This window comes from Canis aureus, chromosome 9 (assembly GCF_053574225.1).
Source record: "Canis aureus isolate CA01 chromosome 9, VMU_Caureus_v.1.0, whole genome shotgun sequence".
In the NCBI taxonomy this organism is placed as follows: domain Eukaryota; kingdom Metazoa; phylum Chordata; class Mammalia; order Carnivora; family Canidae; genus Canis; species Canis aureus.
In genome coordinates, this window is record NC_135619.1 from 12,497,594 (window position 1) to 12,515,109 (window position 17,516).

Genomic DNA, 17,516 nt, shown 5'->3' on the forward strand with positions numbered 1-17,516 from the left:
TACTTAATTTTTATATACATAAGACAAAACATCTTGCCTGTCAAATGCTAAAAAAAAAAGAACCCTAAAACAACCCTAAAGTATAATAGGGAAAATCTGAATCTCAAGACTGAGTTCCCAAGGAACTGAGCCAAGTGAGAATTCTTTTTTGCTTCTGAAGACTGTGTATGTGAGCAAATCCCCAAAGGGGATCAATCTTGTCACAGTCCTGGGGGAAAGGATGTAGCCATGTCTATAGGGCCTCTGAGATAAATCCTGCTCAAAGGTCACCTAATTCTACTAGGACTGCATTAAGTAAAATAATAGAAGAGACTCACTCAACACCACAGAGCCGACCACATTGAAAATACTCTACAGACATTAGCAATTTATATCAACTATGGCAGTCTGTTCCCATTCTGACCTCTCAAGTGCTCAGCACCAACTCAATATAAATTATGCATCCCATTACTATTTCTTGCTCAGTCAGACAGCTTTCAGAGCCAAGATAAACCCACCTTTGGTTCAAGCCAGGACTTTACAGAGAGACCTGAAGAACTGATTACACAAAGAAAGAGGTTTGGGATCCAAATTAGTTTTGCCGCTGCTAACTCTGTACCTCCGGGTAAAACACTGAGCTGTTCATTAGTAAAATAGAATTTGAATTTCAAAGATAAATGAATATTCATTCACTTCGGGGAATTACATACTAAGGCATTCAAAAAAAATTTTGTTGAATGGAAGACTGAATTAATGAATGGATATGTACAGATTTTTCTCCAACCTGGCTTTTTTCTTTTCACTAGCTAAATTCCCTTTCAGCTTTATTTCAGAGTTAAAATGCCGAAGTAGACGGGAAGGAAACACAAATAAAACAGCACTTTGCTCATGACCTCACTTGACTGTATCGTGCTGCACCCTACATAATTAATCACTGTCAGCACCAGTCAGATGTGGATATGCCAGCAACTGCATGTCAGGGTTTGCCAGGTGTGGCAGATTACTGAGTCTTCATCAAGCCAAGCTCTGAGGCTGGGAGTCTAACAAAAAAGCACTTAAGAAGCCTCCCAAAGCAGGAGAGCAGCGTTGGCTGTCTATCAGTGTCTCCTTGCTCTTGGTGCCCTAGTTCTGCTCTGGCCGCTCAAGTTCCTGGATTCCTCAGCTCCTGACTGTGCCAGGGTACTAAGGAACTGGGCTTCTTCCTGTCCCATCGTGGGCCTTCAGGTTCAAAGCAGCTTACCTCTAATGTCTGCATGTGCCCTAACCTCAGTGTGCACACCTGACTTTGGTACACTTTCTCAAAAGCATATTCAAAGCCCTCCCCTCTTGGTGTAGGCTTGGATCCCAGGCTGGCTGGGTGCCCTCTTGGCGATTCCCTGCTGCCTCCATTGCTGGCACCAACACAAATACAGCTTTGTATCTACTTGCCACAAAAACCTTGACTCTGTTCTATTCCATCATTGATTCTTTAGCACTCAAAACTAAGTCAATTATATTTCATGAAATTTAATGAACTCTGTGCAAAAATATTAATGACTAAGCAAAATATAGGTTAAATGCAAACCTGAATTGTGTCACTATATAAGCTGTGAAAAGGATGGCTTAATCCTTAAATAAACACCAGTCTAAAAGAAGATGACAAAAATGTGTAGTTGAACACAGAGGAACAATGCAGTGTTTTGTCTTATTTCTTAAAAACCAGTTATCTAAAATGTGTCATTCAAATCAATGGCCATGCTAACTTCCCGGCTTTTCCCCCAAGCTCTATTTCAGAGGTTTCTTACCAGTTTTAAAGCTAAAAAGCTACTAAACATGTGCCTCAAATGATCTTTTAATCATCAAAGAAAAATTACCACAGTAAACTGCACAGTCCTGTAACATTAAATAATTAATCAAAACTACCATTAGAAGTATCTAAATTATTTAAGAAAAATCAAACATATGGTAATTAGCTATTTCTTTCCAATCCACTAGAACATCATAGTTAGCCTGAATACCATAGAGTCTCATGATTTATATCTTCCCAACATATTTTCACTTCTTCATTCTAGAAATTCAGTTTCAAAATGTCCCTAAGAGGGTAACTGTTGTGAGCAAGAGGTTAGACATAACAATGAGAGGAAAATCCAAGTACATTATACAAGCCTTTGGCTCAAACACAGATCTGAATTTGAAAAGAGAAAATGTGGAGAAATTTACTGATAACAACCTAACCATCAATTCAAGTTGTACTTAACTGGAAAGCCTGGAACTATTTACAGAACTATGCAATGGAACGTTCACTAATAATTCAACCTGATGCATCATGTAACAGCCACCCATCTGGAGAGTCTCCTTGTCTCAGGGTTCTTCCCAGACCATTAACAATGTTAAAAGTCTTAAGTGGACTCCCTGTCCACTGTCCACTTCTTGCTGTGCTTCTTATACAGCACAACTCCAGACTCCATTTTTATTTCCAGGTAAACTAAAGAAATGATAGAAGATCTTTTGTCTAGCAGTTTCAATGTGGTACCAGTATTCTATGTATTAATAATACTCATTTCTCCATTAACTTTAAAAAAAAAAACATTTCTACCTTCAATGTAGGTACAGGCAAAGAGAAAAATTTAATGAATGGAACACAGCCATGTCAGTATTCAATCAAAATTCCCCTTGGAAGCTTTTCATCAGCAGTTGATAGAAATCAACACAGAGAGCGAGCCAGAGTCCCTGAGCTATCACTACAGCCTACTCAAAAAAACCCAAAAAACAAAAAACTAACCATGTGCCACAACAGAACCACAGTGGTACGGAGTTGATTTTCATTCTTTAAAAAAAAAAAAAAAGATATGGTTTGCTTTTGCTTACATCTCTTGTTATGAAACTTGTGAAACATAATGATAGAAAAATTGTTAGCCATAAGCATATCTAAACAATCTAGAAAGTTATTCACTTTTTAAGTTCTTATCACTCACCGTCCAACATATGAACTACTTTTAATTATCTACTGTCTTTAATTGCTTAGATGATTATTTTTTCTATTAAATATATGTCCTCAGCCATATCATTAATAATCCTTCATAAGTTTATAGGTACTCTGACTTTGCCTTGTGTTAAAAGGTCGGTTGGGGATTCTTCAGCTTTGCTAATGGTTTTATATTTCAGTAGAGTGTTAAAACTGTTGCTATGGCCTGAATGTTTGTGTCCTCCCCACCAAAAAAATTTCCCGTGCTAAAACTCAAACCCCCAATATAAGAGATGGGGCCTTTGGGAGGTAATGAGGTCATGAGGGTGGAGCCTTTATGGTAGGATCAGTGCCCTTACAGGAGACAAAGGGGGCTTGCCCTTGTTTGCTCTCCTCATGCAACACAACATGATGGCCATCTGCAAACCAGGAAGGGGGCTCTCACCAGACACTGGATCTGCTGCCACTTTGACTATAGACTTCCCAGCCACCAGAACAGTGAGACACAAACATCTGTTGTTTAGGCCACCCACTCCTGGTAATTTGCTATAGCAACCAGAAGTAAGACAGCTGTCATTCAGGATATTATGTACTCAATAAAGTAAATAATCAATTTCATGTACTGCTACGATTATTAAAAATGGTCTCCACATATTGAAATGCCCCCAAGTTCCTGGCAGTCCAAGAGATCATGCTTTCTCTGTTGCTACTTCCAGTATAAAATAAATATAAACTACCTGTGACCTACTAGGCTTCAGAAATTACTCAATTTAACCACATTTAGGTAAAAAAAAAAAAACATTTTAAGGACTGAAGGCTTCCAACTAATTTTTCTAAGCATACATTTACGTACTCTACTTTTACGCTAGCTGGGTTTGTGAGTGTATGTATATGTATATGCATTTTAAGAATGAGCCTATATCTCTTTGAATAAACTTTGAAAAGGTATTTTCTTTCAAGTTTACATACCTGACATCTGTGAAATTTTACACTAAATGTTCTTCACAAGAACTATACAGTAGGACTCCTTTTAAATCAAAATGAAGCCATGCTATGAGTAAGGAAAAGTCCAGAGGTGAATAAATCTAGTTAGCCTTCTAATAATGTCTTCTCTCAGAGAAGCCAAAGCACAAAGATGAGTGGCAAACTGATGCATTTCAACTTCTGAAAAGATCAGTTTACAAAAATGCTCTATAGTTCTTCAGTTAGGGTCCCCTAACTTCTCTAAGGAGGAGCTCTCTTCTCTAAAGAGAGAGCTATGGGCTGTTTCCCACTAACATACCAGGAGGAAAAAGGATTAGTGTAGTAAGATTGCAGGAGGGGAGATACTCATTTTTACTTAACAAACATATACCATTTACTATATTCTAGGCACTATTTTAAGTATTTTACAAACATCAACTCAATAAATCCTCATAACAAGCATATGCATAGGTACAATTACATAATTCCCATTTTACAGATGAGAGGGACAGGGAGATAGAATAATGTGTCTGAAACCAGTTGGTTAGTAAATTGCTTGACCCAACATTTGAGCCCAAGCTCTAAGACTTCAGAGTCCGTGCTGTTAATAACCACCTTACTACTCTGCTTCTTCTGGCCACTGACTCCTTAATTCTTCTCAAAAATTCCACCCAAAAATCCAGGAAGAAAGAAAGGACAACATCTTTATTACAAAAAAAAAGTAAGAGTATATAGCTTTGGAAAGTTTTCCATTTCAGTAAAAGCCAACATAACTATTTTTCATTGGAAAAAAATGGACTTCCAAATACAAATGACAAAAACAGCAGGGAAGGAAATTCTATTTTCAAGTTTCTAGAAGGTTATCATAAACAATGAAAAGAGAAAAACAAATTAGAGTTTCCAAAAATGACATTTGACAGTATCTCTTCTCCCTTGCTGTCCATGAAGAGGTGCCTGCACTATGGACAGTGACTGTGCAGAGTACCCTAAGGTGTGAACATTAAAGATGACCATGCTTGGAAAGAAAAAAGAAGCATATTGTAAGCTAATGTAAATGCACAGTAAGGTCTGAATGTTGTGGAAATAAGCCCAGTCTGCTTCTCAATTCATGAGTTTAGCTGAGATGTCAGAACAGATGACAAACAACAACAAACAGAAACACCATACCACACAATTCTCTCCAATAGTGGGGATAAAGATCCATAGCAGCTTATTTAATTTGATGCTAATTTACTTCCTTGTTTAAACATTCTAAATATTTGCTATCTACTAAATATTCATGTATTATGCTTTACCTTGAGGGTTTTATTCTCCAAGGAATTAATTTATAAGCACCTGTAATAAAAAGTACTTTCCTTAAAATAACAGCAAAAACTTTTATTTGAAGACTTACTATCAACTAGTTGGTTAACATAGAGAACTGGAGATGAACTCAATCTTCCTGGCATTTAAAATTTTAAATACTAAGATAGGTATTTCATTTGAAATAAATACTTCATTTTATTTCAAAATAAAGCAAACAATTTTATCTGTTCTCCAATACAATTATTTTTGTTTGGTTTTGGTAGCAATGAAAACCCAATGGTAGACTTTTTCTTTTCTCACAGTACAAGAAATAGCTTATTTACCAAAAATCGGTTTATTCAGTCTGCTTCTTTTGAACCTCAACATTTTTGAAGGGTCTGCTTTATTTCTGTGTAAAGTTTCATAAGTAATAATAATTTACTCAAAGAAAATTAAGTAATAGCAGTTTATTTTATATTAGATGTGATAATAGACTACTAGTGCAAATCCAATGATGAGTTAAAGAAAAAAAATTGATAAAGCAAAATCTACCAGCTTATTAACTCATAAATAAGGAATATTCTACTAAGGGAACACAGTAGAGTACACTGTATTCTTCAAAAGTCAATGTCATAAAATACAAAGAAAAGCTGTGAGAATGTCCACATTAAAGGAGGGTAAAGACAGAAACCCAACAAATGCAATACCTGATCCTAGGCTGGCTCCTACAAGAGGGAAAATGCTCTAAGGGAAGTTACTGAATCAGTAGATATAACTGTAATACAGATGAAAGATTAGAGTATTCGTCCATGATAAATTTATTGAGGTTGATAATTACTCTCTAGTTATATAAAAGAATACCCTGCTCTTGGGAAATATACACTGCAGTGGATGGATGCAAAGGCTCACAGTATATAACACACTCAAATGGTTCAGGGGGAAAAAAAAGCATGAGAATGAAGGGAAGACAAATGGGGTAAAATTATTTGGGTGAACCTGGGTAAAAGCCAGAGGACATATCTTTGTATTATTATCAGTTTGTAAATTCTCTGCGAACTGAAAATTATTTCCAGATAAATAGTCAGGAAAAGGGGGTGTGCGAAGGAGGCAACAATGAAAAGCTATTGACCTGAAACAGAAATATGAATTAAATCCCATGGATTGAGTTCATTCTTTACAGCACACAGAAATGGAGTCCCTGAAACATGCTCTCAAGATACTAATATTATGTTGCAGACTATCACAGACATTCGAGTCTCAAAAGGCCTTGGTCCACATAGAGTACCATTTATTTCTAAAATTAAGGTCTCCAAAAAGGCACTCCTAAATACACTCCAGTTTATCAGCCACGATAAATTCTCAATGTCCACAATGAGAAGGTGAGGAATACACACCCACCTTAAACACAATGGTTGCAGGATCACAAAGCCATTCTAGATCAGCTCTGGAAATATGGTTCATCCACACCACCAAGGCTACAACTCTACTAATAGTCTGATTCAGTAAATATTTACTTAGTGCCTGCTATGTGCAGGCACTGGGCTATGCTAGGAAGAGAAAATGAATACGCTTAGGCTTTAATCTTAAGGAGCTTAAAACCTAAGGAGGAAAAGACATATAATTCTGTAATTACAATACCATCTATGAAATGTTGCTGTAATAAAGGCATATATGGAGTATTCTGAGAAGGTCTCAGTGAATAGGTGAACTTCACTCAGTTTTTTCAATAAACATTTATTCTGTGTCAAGGGAAGGAAACTTCAAGATGAGTAAGTGCTTCCCCAATGGACAGGAAAAGAAGTGAGAAAGGAATTCCAGGTGAATGCAATTAGTAACATAAGACAAAAGCATAAAATCAGGAAAATGTAAGCTGTTTTCATTGAATAGTAAGATCAGTATGGCCGGGAGTACAACATCTCCTGGAATGTAGGTAACAGGGGAGACCAAGCCAATTAGAACCAGATCCTGAGTGGCCGTTGTATACATGCTAAGAAACTACAAAGTAATCGATGGAGGGAATGGTAGAATGTTTGCAGCAGGAAAACCTAAGTGATGAAATTTCTGTTTTAGAAAGACAGTTCCAGCTAAAATGTCAAACCATGTATTACCAAGAAAAGATGGGAGTCAGGAAGAAGAGTTCACATGTGTTTGCAACAGTCTTCAAGTGCTGTGATCAGAGCTTGAACTAAAACAACCTCTATGGGGAAAAGAGACAGTTGAGGAAGTAGAGTGAGCAGGATTCAGCAAGCAGATGACTGTGAACATTGGGATATGGTGGGGATGGCGGTCATCAACAGTGACTGAGTTTAAAATGCCAGTGTAGTATGCTTAGAGATGGTCAAAACAGAATTCAGAATAATGAGAAATACACTGAATTTCAGAAGAGGATTTAGCATAAATGTAAAGATGCTAGGGTCATATTGATGATGATTAAATACACGATAATTTTCTTATATTCTCTACAAAAGGATTTAGTAGATTGAGAAAACAGTTAAGAGTAATTTAAAGATGATCAGAAAGGAAATAAGCTAAGAGAAGGAAGAAGAATGAGAGGACAGAATTATATGGTAACCAGCACTCTACGGTACTTGTATATGGGTTAGACACCAGTGACCACAGTTCAACCAACATCCAATACACATTCACTACAATGTTTAGGTACTAGATGTTTTGCTACATCCTGATTAGCACCATACTGGCTAGACTCCATCCATACTGGCACCAATTTTCAACTCTAAGTATGACAGTGACTTTTAAGTGTGGATACAGTTCAAGTTAAGTTCTCATTCTATTCACTCTTGCCTACACACTGAACTACAAAATTAAACAGAAGACTCCATTTTAAAAGGAAGCATAAGAGCACCTGGGTGGCTCAGTCAGTTAAGCAACTGCCTTCAGTTCAAGTCATGATCTCAGGGTCCTGGAACCAAGTCCTGCATTGGACTCCCTGCTCAGTGGGGAGTCTGCTTCTCCCTCTGCCCCCTCCCTGCTGCTCGTGCCTGCTCTCTCTCACTCTCACACAAATAAATAAAATATTTTTTAAAAATAAAATTAAATAAAAGGAAGCATAATCATGGACACTAAGAGTCCTTATAGCCATTCAGGGCTTATAAAGCAATACAAAGAAAAAAAGGTTCACAAACTAATTCCTGAACACTAATTCTTCAACTCTTCTTTTAAAAATTACTGATGAGGGGTGCCTGGGTAGCTCAATCGGTTAGGTGTCTGCCCTTGGCTCCAGTCATGATCCCAGGGTCGTGGGATCGAGCCTGCATCAGGCTCCCCAGTGGGTGGGAGATCTGCTTCTTCCTCTCCCTCTGCCCCTGCTCATGGTTACACGCACACACACTCTCTCTCTCTCTCTCACATAAATTTTAAATAAAATTATTTAAAACATTACTGATGAAAAAAATATTATAATAAACCATGGTTCAAATAATGCAAACTTCTGATTTCAACACAGCAATGCCAAAAGATTCTGGATTAAACAATGAACTTCCTCCACATGGAATGCCTGCTCATCTCATGTGAGAGCATGTGTGCGTGCACACACACACACCCACACACAACCTCCTCAAATGCAGGTTTTATAGTCATAGCAGCCTTTTAAACACATTGCGTTTATCCCCTACAGTGACCACCAGCCTCATGTAATCAACTATTCTTTCACAGAAATGGTGATACCTATAATATTAATTCAGCATAGCAACCAAGTTTTACTACTAATTCTATGAACTAATTTATTCTCCATATAATTTTTTTTTCTTTTTAAATTTCATGATTAACATACTACCCAGATCTCCAATGTTTTTGGCCTCCCTAGTCACCACAGAAAGCAGTCTGTTTTTCTTGTACAATCTTTTGAATAAATAATACCCAGTCATCTGACTGCAAGTATTCATTACACATGAGCTATAGAAAATAATCAGTCACAGATCAAGTTTAGTAGCTTCAAAACAAATGACGTAGGTATGATTTATACAGAATTCTTCAAATGGTTCACCAGAAATGGTCTAAATCTTGTCCTATGTGCATTATACAACCTTCTTTTTCATTTTGTGAATATTTTTGAGTCAACATCCACTTTATCCCTTTGTAACTCAGAAAATAAAGGCTCAGCTCCAAAATGGTTTTGCCATTGGTCTAGCATGTTAATAGAGCAATAATTATTTTAGTGCTTCAATCTGGTCAAAAGATGACCTTATGATGAACCTCCTGTGAGAGAAACAGCATTGTTTATAAATAAAATCTCATGCAGGGAGATCCTTAGCTTCAAAGGAAGAAAGCAATCACTATGTTTGTAGGCAGTTAATGTTCTGCCCTTTACTTTAGGTACATAATATCTACATTTTCATCAACATTTTTAAAAATGTTGCTCTAAGTACAGAATCCTGGGTTTTGTTCATGCATATCTGGAAACTATTCTGTTTAGGGAATATCCCACAAGCAGCTAGGATGCAAAAAGGACATTCTTTACGGATTCTTGCTACTAAGAAAATACTCCCACAGTTCTTGGTTCAGTCCCACCACTGTCTTAAAGGGGAATCTAACTAAAGAAGAGCTGGATATTTCTGTGAAGAATCAAGATATCTCTACAAATCCAAAGAAAATTTAGAATTATGCCAAAAGTGAATTATACAAAAGACTAATTCAAGATTGGAAATGGTGCAGTCCAGGTTTAAAAATCACATTTGAATTCAAACAGACTTGAGTTCCCAGATTTTACAGGCTGGATAACCTTTGACAAGTTACTGGACTTTGCCAAGAATCCAGATGGAAATAATCGAATGTTATATGTGAATAAACTGAGCCTAGCACTTGGTAACTAACCCACAGGCACTCACTAAATATTACCTTCCTTCCTGACTTTCCATTTTGATACTGTCAGTGACAAAATCATTAGGGAATTCCATAATCTTTTATTATGCAAGTGTGCGGTTTGCATTTTAATGATTACCTGGCATTCTGTAAACAAAGAATATCATAAATATCCCATTTTGATACATGGTAACTACCAAAAGTGGGTTCATGAGCTATTTTCAATATTTATTTCCATAGCCTATGTGTTCACAGAAAAATGCAAAAGATAATTCAAATTTAAATTATTTTTTAAGATTTTATTTATTTGTGAAAGAGAGAGAAAGAGTACATGCACACAAGCAGGGGAAGGGGCAGAGGGAAAGGGAGAGGGAGAGTGAGAGGGAGAGGGAGAAGCAGACTCTCCACTGAGCAGGGAACCCAATGTGGGCTGGATCCTGGAACACTAGGATCATGACTTGAGCCAAAGGCAGATGCTTAACTGACTGAGCCTTGCAGGTGCCCCTCAAATGTGAACATATTAAAGTATACATGTGATTATAAAATGTAAACAAGGCTCATAATCTTAAAATCCCCAGGGTCTTCATCCCATCAGACTGATTGATACAAATGACAAAATCATGGAATGAATACCACACTACCACTTCCTCTGTATTACCCTAGTAAACTGGATCAAATACAAATGCTCTTTAGTGGGACATTGTCTCTATTATATACCCCAAGAGCTGACATAATAAAGAAGGTCAAGTCCACTTCTGTAAAGTTCTTTAGTAATCAGTCAGAGGACACACACATTAGGATGACCATTATAAATTATGGAAAAGGAGTGAAAAAAAGCTTTATAGTTTTTGATTCCCAATTGTAAATATCCCAAAATATCATATTCACATTAATAAACATTTTTCATCTTAATGATGAATAGCCACCTGCTGAAGTAAAAAATAAAATAAAATAAAATAAACAGGAGCCCACTTCTAATTGGAAACAGCAAGATTGTGTGTATTTTCCATTGTGTATTTTGGCTCTCCAAATGTTCAATTTGAGAACTCTGAGGTTAAGCCTTAGAAACTCCCCCAGTTCTTCATAAACTGACACATTCCTCAGACACACACTGCATGCATTCAGTATAATCAGAATATGCACAGTTGGAATGCCATGCTTGAGGCCTTTGCATTTTTTAATCAGTTTGTGTGAATTTTAAGTGAGTTATCAGCTATGCTGATGGTGCAGCAATTCTGTATTTGGAAAGTTTTTAAATGGAAGTAATAGGATCCGAATGTTTCATGTTCCTTTATTCATTTCAGAGAAACAGCCTCTGTCACACTTGCTACCTTCTGCCAAAGTCTACAAGGATCAAACTTAGTGGTAGCAGATGAAGCTAAATAATGTTTTGTCCAAGTTTCCAAAACAAGCTTTCACAATTTTCCATTTATGAAAATTAAAGGTGGGAGCTATATTTTATCATTTTGAACAACCAAAATAATTTTTAAAATACACTTGATTTTTAACTCTTCCATCCCCCTTCAAAATTCTAACCACCATTATTTTAAGTAGCACCAGCACATGGTGGCCCCTTTCCTTCCCTGTTACATGAGCTCTATCAGTGGGAAATCAACTTAATAGAGTCAATTCTCATATTCTGTTCAGGGCCTTATACAAATAATCAGGCACAATGTGAGTCTCTCCAATTATAATCTATGTATCAAGTGACTTGTCAAAAATGTTACTTGAAAAACAAACAACTTAAAAAAAAAAAAAAGAAAAACAAACAACTTGAGTAACACCAACAGACTACATTCACATTCCAGAAATGTATTCACCATACTATGGAATTATTCTATCAAAAACTACTAAGTATCTTCTTTAACTGGTTGCCATTCTAAGTAACTTGGAGATGGTTATACGATCAGCCACATAAAATCACTAGGTAGATACTTGAGGATGTATTTTGCCTGTTAGTTTGTTTTAATTTGTGAGCCTTGAGGCTACAAATATCTCAGCATTTTGTCAGCAATGTTGAAAACATATTATTTAGTCCAACTGGACACTAACTCAGTAATCAATCCAGTATGCCAGTACCTACTGAAAAGTCAGAGAATAAATCCCCCTGACAGGGGACCCTTTCAGATTAATGCTGCATCCCATGGGAGGACTGGAATGTTCATGTTTTAAAACTTTATGGAGTATGAGAGTTTTCCAAAAAGAGAAAATACTTCTGGTGCTAAAATCTACTGGGCCTCCAGTTTTCTTTAATGAAGAATCAAAGATAAATGTTCTTTTCTGGGTTTCAGAAGAGAGTTTTTCTCAGATAATATGTGCACGTAAATGTCATAGGTGCTTCCTGGTGAAAGAAAAATAAAGACTTAACATAGTCCAAAAGGGAATATAACTTATTAAAAGATCAACTTTGGTATTTTAAACAAAACTTCTAATTTGTAGGGGAGAGAAAAAAGGTTTGTTTGTATGTCTGTTTCTTGTTTCTAGCTACTCTTGATACAACAAGATGTGTTTTAAGGAATTACTCTTAGGCATGAAGTCTATCTATCTTGTTTCTCTACTAACATAGAAACCTCCCATTTAAGAAAAATAGAAACTTGTTCAAGTTCAGACAATTTCCTCACTTAAATCCTAGCATTATGCCTACTTTGGACCAGATGTTGTTTCTAGTCACATGCTACTTTTCTTTTTTATTTCATTGAGGTCATATTTACTGCTAAAACATTTCTTTTAAACTTGCGTTTGCATATCAGAGAAAATAAACAAAACACAAAAATGAAAGACCACTGATTCAGTTATTTCCTTTTGGCTGACAGATTTCATAGAAAGTGCTTTTGTAATAAAAAATATTAATGAAGTAGTAATGTTTTGTGCAGACATTTGCTCCTCTGTCTACTTCATTTATAAATACATTTTAATGAGGTAATAGAGACTACACAGATCTGCAAGTGTTCCTTTTTCTAACATTTGTTCTGAATTCAAAGATTAGAAACAGCTAATCTGCCACATTTTGGGGGCTGGTTTATGAATACAGCATTTAAAGCACATTGTTCGAGCATCTGGAAAGCTAACATCTCATAAATAGCCCATCCTCCCAAACATATGATTAGACAATAAGGGTAATCTGAAATTGTTTAAAATCAGTAGCCATAAAGTAGATACAGTGTACTACAAATTGTCCCTCCCTCCCTCCCCACTCTCCACCCCAGAGAGTGTATTGAAACATGCCTTAATGGGCCTTGGTTTGCCAAAAAGACATTCAGAGTGGAGTTTGTCTTTGTACAATTAAATTATGCACATTGTCAAATCTTCTCATTTAAGAAATCTATATTTTACTGAATTATATCTGAGAATTAATTCAGGTCTACCCTGGAAGTACTCTACATCTCTGTTCTCATTTTACATGATTAGATACTGTTTTCTCAATAAAATATTTTTATTTTATTCCTCAAGTGAGTATATATAACAATCAGCAGATTTAATAAAGGACATGGTTCAAGTACAGTTTTCCTTCTGATAGACCTTCTAATAGGAAAAAATTACATACAACACATTTAAAATTTTTCCTTTTTTTCACATATAAGGTATATATATATATATATATTTTCCTTTCCAGATTGAAAACTACAGTATAACTGACATTTAGAAAAAGTATAACCATCTTATTTTACTGGGAGTCATAAATATACCACGTCTATTGTAATATCCTGGGAAAACTTATCTAAAAGAAGTCTCTAAAGAGGAAAATATTCCTTATGATTAAAGTATCCATCTCATAATTGATCTATGTCATGAATTTTAAACTTTAAAGTCATGGCTGTAGTAACTTACATTTACAGAGCGATGATACCTGTCAGGCACAGAGCTAAGTGCTCTACATGAATTATTTCATACACTCTTCAAAATAACCCTATTAAGTAGGTACTACTATTAGTCCCATTTTACAGATAACTAAACTAAGACAAAGAATGTTTCCAAAATAGGCCTAGTGTAACACAGCTACAAAGCTCATAAAATATTTAAATTTGGACAAAACATTTAGATGGCCTAATAATATCATCTTGTTTTAGAAATAAGCCAGACTGTTTAAGTTAAATTAAGCTAGTAGCAGCACAAGTCCTAAACCTATTTTTTTTCTCATTCACTGTCCAGTAGCCATTCAAAAAAAAATTTTAATTTCTTATTCTGTAGAGGGGTTTTAATTTTTTCATCTTTTGTTTTCCCCATTTGTAATCATCCCTTCCTCAATCTGCTATGTGTTTTTCCAGCCCATACTTTATAATCAATCCCTGACTACTTCATAATCACTTATTGTAAGTGTTCATAACTGACATTCATGGAATTATTTTTTATTTATATACACCTTCTAGACTATTAGTATGTTGCTTTTTCACTAAAAATTAAGCTTGGGGGAATCTGTCCTTGTGACATATGTATGTATATCTAGGCCATTATTTTTCATTTCCAGTTATATCCATCCTCTAAACATACCATATTATTACATAAGTTATTTATGTTTTTCATCATAACAATGTTATAGTGAACACATTTGAACATGTCTCTTTAGGCTTATATGAGGAAATTTCTCACTCAGTGTATATATCCAGCATCAGTAGACATAGCCAAATACTTTTCCAAAAGAACTATACCAATTCAGCTTTCACCCACTATACAGACAGCCAGACCCACGAACTCTCCTGCCAAATCTTCTCTAATGCGTAATATTGTCTAAACTCTTAAATTTTATTAGTGGACTTGAGCTGTTTTTTTTCATTCTTATTTAATGCATTTTCCTGATTACTACTGCATTAATATTGTTTAGATTTCCTTCTCTTTAAATTTATCATTCACCCATTCCTCCATTGGCTTATTTGCATTTTTCTTACTGATTTGTAAAATTTGTTTCCATATGTCTGTTATATATGTGATTTTCTCTCAGACTAACTTGGCTTTTAGTTTTTTTCATAGTATCCATTATTATACAAATACTTTCACTTTGGGGATAGTAAAGTTTATCTATTTTTCTTCTTGATTAGCACAATAAATTCAAATTGATATGAGCATATACATTTTTCGTACAAAATTTTTAGAAACAGCACCCTTATTCTTTGCTCAAAGGAAATTAAGATGGGATGTCTGGGTGGCTCAGTGATTGTCTGCCTTTGGCTCAGGGTGTGATCCCAGATTCCTGGGATCAAGTCCCACATTGGGCTCCTTGCATGGAGCCTGCTTCTCCCTCTGCTGTGTCTCTACCTCTCTTTCTGTGTCTCTCATGAATAAATAAATAAAATCTTTAAAAAAAAAAGAAAATTAAGAGAACAAGAATGGGACTTTCCTTCTCTGCATTGAGCCCTGTAGAGTGACTATTTAAATCCTTGGTTATTGTCAATAAAATTCGGAATTAATTATCTCATTTTAAGTGGAATTATCTTTTCATTTTATACCATCTTATTTTAAGTAAAAATATTTAAGTATTTACATTTTTATTAAAGTAACATTATCCACCTTAACAAGGATCCCAGAACTTAGATGATTTTATATTTTATCAATTGGCCAATCTGTGGTATTTTATTTTAGCCCCTGTTTGCAGCTGGGTATCATACTTTCTATAGGCTTTCTTCTTTCTTTGGAGTCAAGTTTTCTTATTACTGAGGTAACGTACACTTTTAAATTTACAGAGAATTTGGAAATACAAAATCATATACAACAGAGGTGAGGAATATTATACAAGAGATTACAAGGACAAAACCTATTTATAATTCATTATAAAATATTTCTTTAAAAATAGATCTCAAAAGTATAGAGTTTGAAAACAATCCGTTTTCAAAAACCCTAATGAATGCCTTCCTATTCTGTATTATTCTTTTGGAAATCGGGTGGATGAGTTAACAGTACTTTAAGTAGTTCTACATATTTAACACCCTGCCACTAGTTGTAAGACTGTGGTAAGTCACTAAATCTCATTTTCCTTTAATGTGAATTAACATATTAAGCAAAATGATCTCCAAAATTCTACTCCTTTAAAGTCTGCTACTTATATCTATACACACAATTCTTAAGGGTCTCAACAGCAGCTATGAAACTAAAATTTCATTTTAACATGCGGCTGCCCAAAGTGGGATGGGCAACTTCCTTTCTTCAATATAGCTACTGAAATAAAAACCATTACTCACAAACCAGAGGCGGTACGCCTCAGAGGAAATGGATTCTGATGATGTCAGGTATTTATTGTTGCTTCCAGAGCAAACAGAACTGAACAACCTTTCTTTCCCCATCAAGTAGGAAACATTTCAGCATAAGAAATGTATAATATAGGATTCTACTTTACAATTGATCACATACCCATTTTCTGAGTTATCTCTGAAAGAACTTTACTTTGGTTGATTTATCTTCCTATACATTGAAATTGCTATTTGTTGAATTCTACCAATTTCAATTTCATATATAAAAAAGCAATCCCTTTTACTCCTCTATTTTCTATCCATCAGACCCATTACTGAATAGTGAGTCTGAAAAAAAGAAAAAGAAAAACTCTCAAGAGAGTAGCTATTCAAACCTCTCAAGGCAAAATACAGAGCAAAGGAAGACAGCTTGCTTCTAAAGAGCATGTCCTTCTCAGTCTTCCCTTGAGAGAGATCCTCTCTATAGATTTCCTATAGCAGTAGACCTATTTTCTTTAAAAAGTAATTATGTGGGTCTTAATATCAAATTACATGTGTTCATAAAACTTTAATTTGTTTTAAACCACACAAATATTTTCAAGCAGGGTTTCTCAGTTTAAGAAAAAAAAAACTTAATGAGTTTCATCAAAGTAGATCTGCTAAGAGACAGAAGCTATCAGCTGTTCATTGTTCTGGTTGGGGGAACTCATAAATCCAAGTTGTGATTTGGGCAGAAATATAGCTGTACCATTTATCTAGTTTGTTTGTGTTGACATAGTGTTGTCTGACTTCCCTTGTTTTGTTTGAAGTAGAGGCCTGATTTTTTTAAATGATTTTTCTCCCTTTAGTTCTATCTAGTTTCTTTCACATAGCACAAACATAACTGGAATTTCAATAAAATATTTCTTTTTAACATTAGTCCTCACATATAACTAAGTTCTTGCTTTTGCTAGCCCTAGATCTTAGAACAAAGCAAATTAATTAAAGCATGCTCTTAATTATGTAATGCTTGGTTGTCCCAGTTTATTGATAATCACAAAGAATGATTTCCCAGTGCTTGTTTTCTATTTCACTGAATATTAGTGGCATTATCTTGTAACATTTATTAAAGCAGCAGTAACAATAGATTACTAACATTATGAAGCAATTGTTATGTGCTATATACTTCCCTAAGCATTTTACAAGGATTATCTCATTAATGCTCATACATCCTATGAAGTAAATGTTATCTCCGTTTTAGGAAGGAGGAAACTGACTCATATCTGTCAAGTAATGAGACAAAGGTCATATAACTAAAGGTGGTGGAGACAAGATCCACATTCAGGCAGGGGACTTCAAGTCAATGCTTTTAAATGCTATTCATTACTACC

General features: G+C 35.3%; 1 protein-coding gene across 5 annotated transcripts in view; it reads right to left on the reverse strand.

Moving 5' to 3' along the window:
- PRKD1 (protein kinase D1) overlaps positions 1-17,516 on the reverse strand; it is a 323,586-nt gene that overhangs the window by 223,130 nt on the left and 82,940 nt on the right. The window lies entirely within an intron of this gene.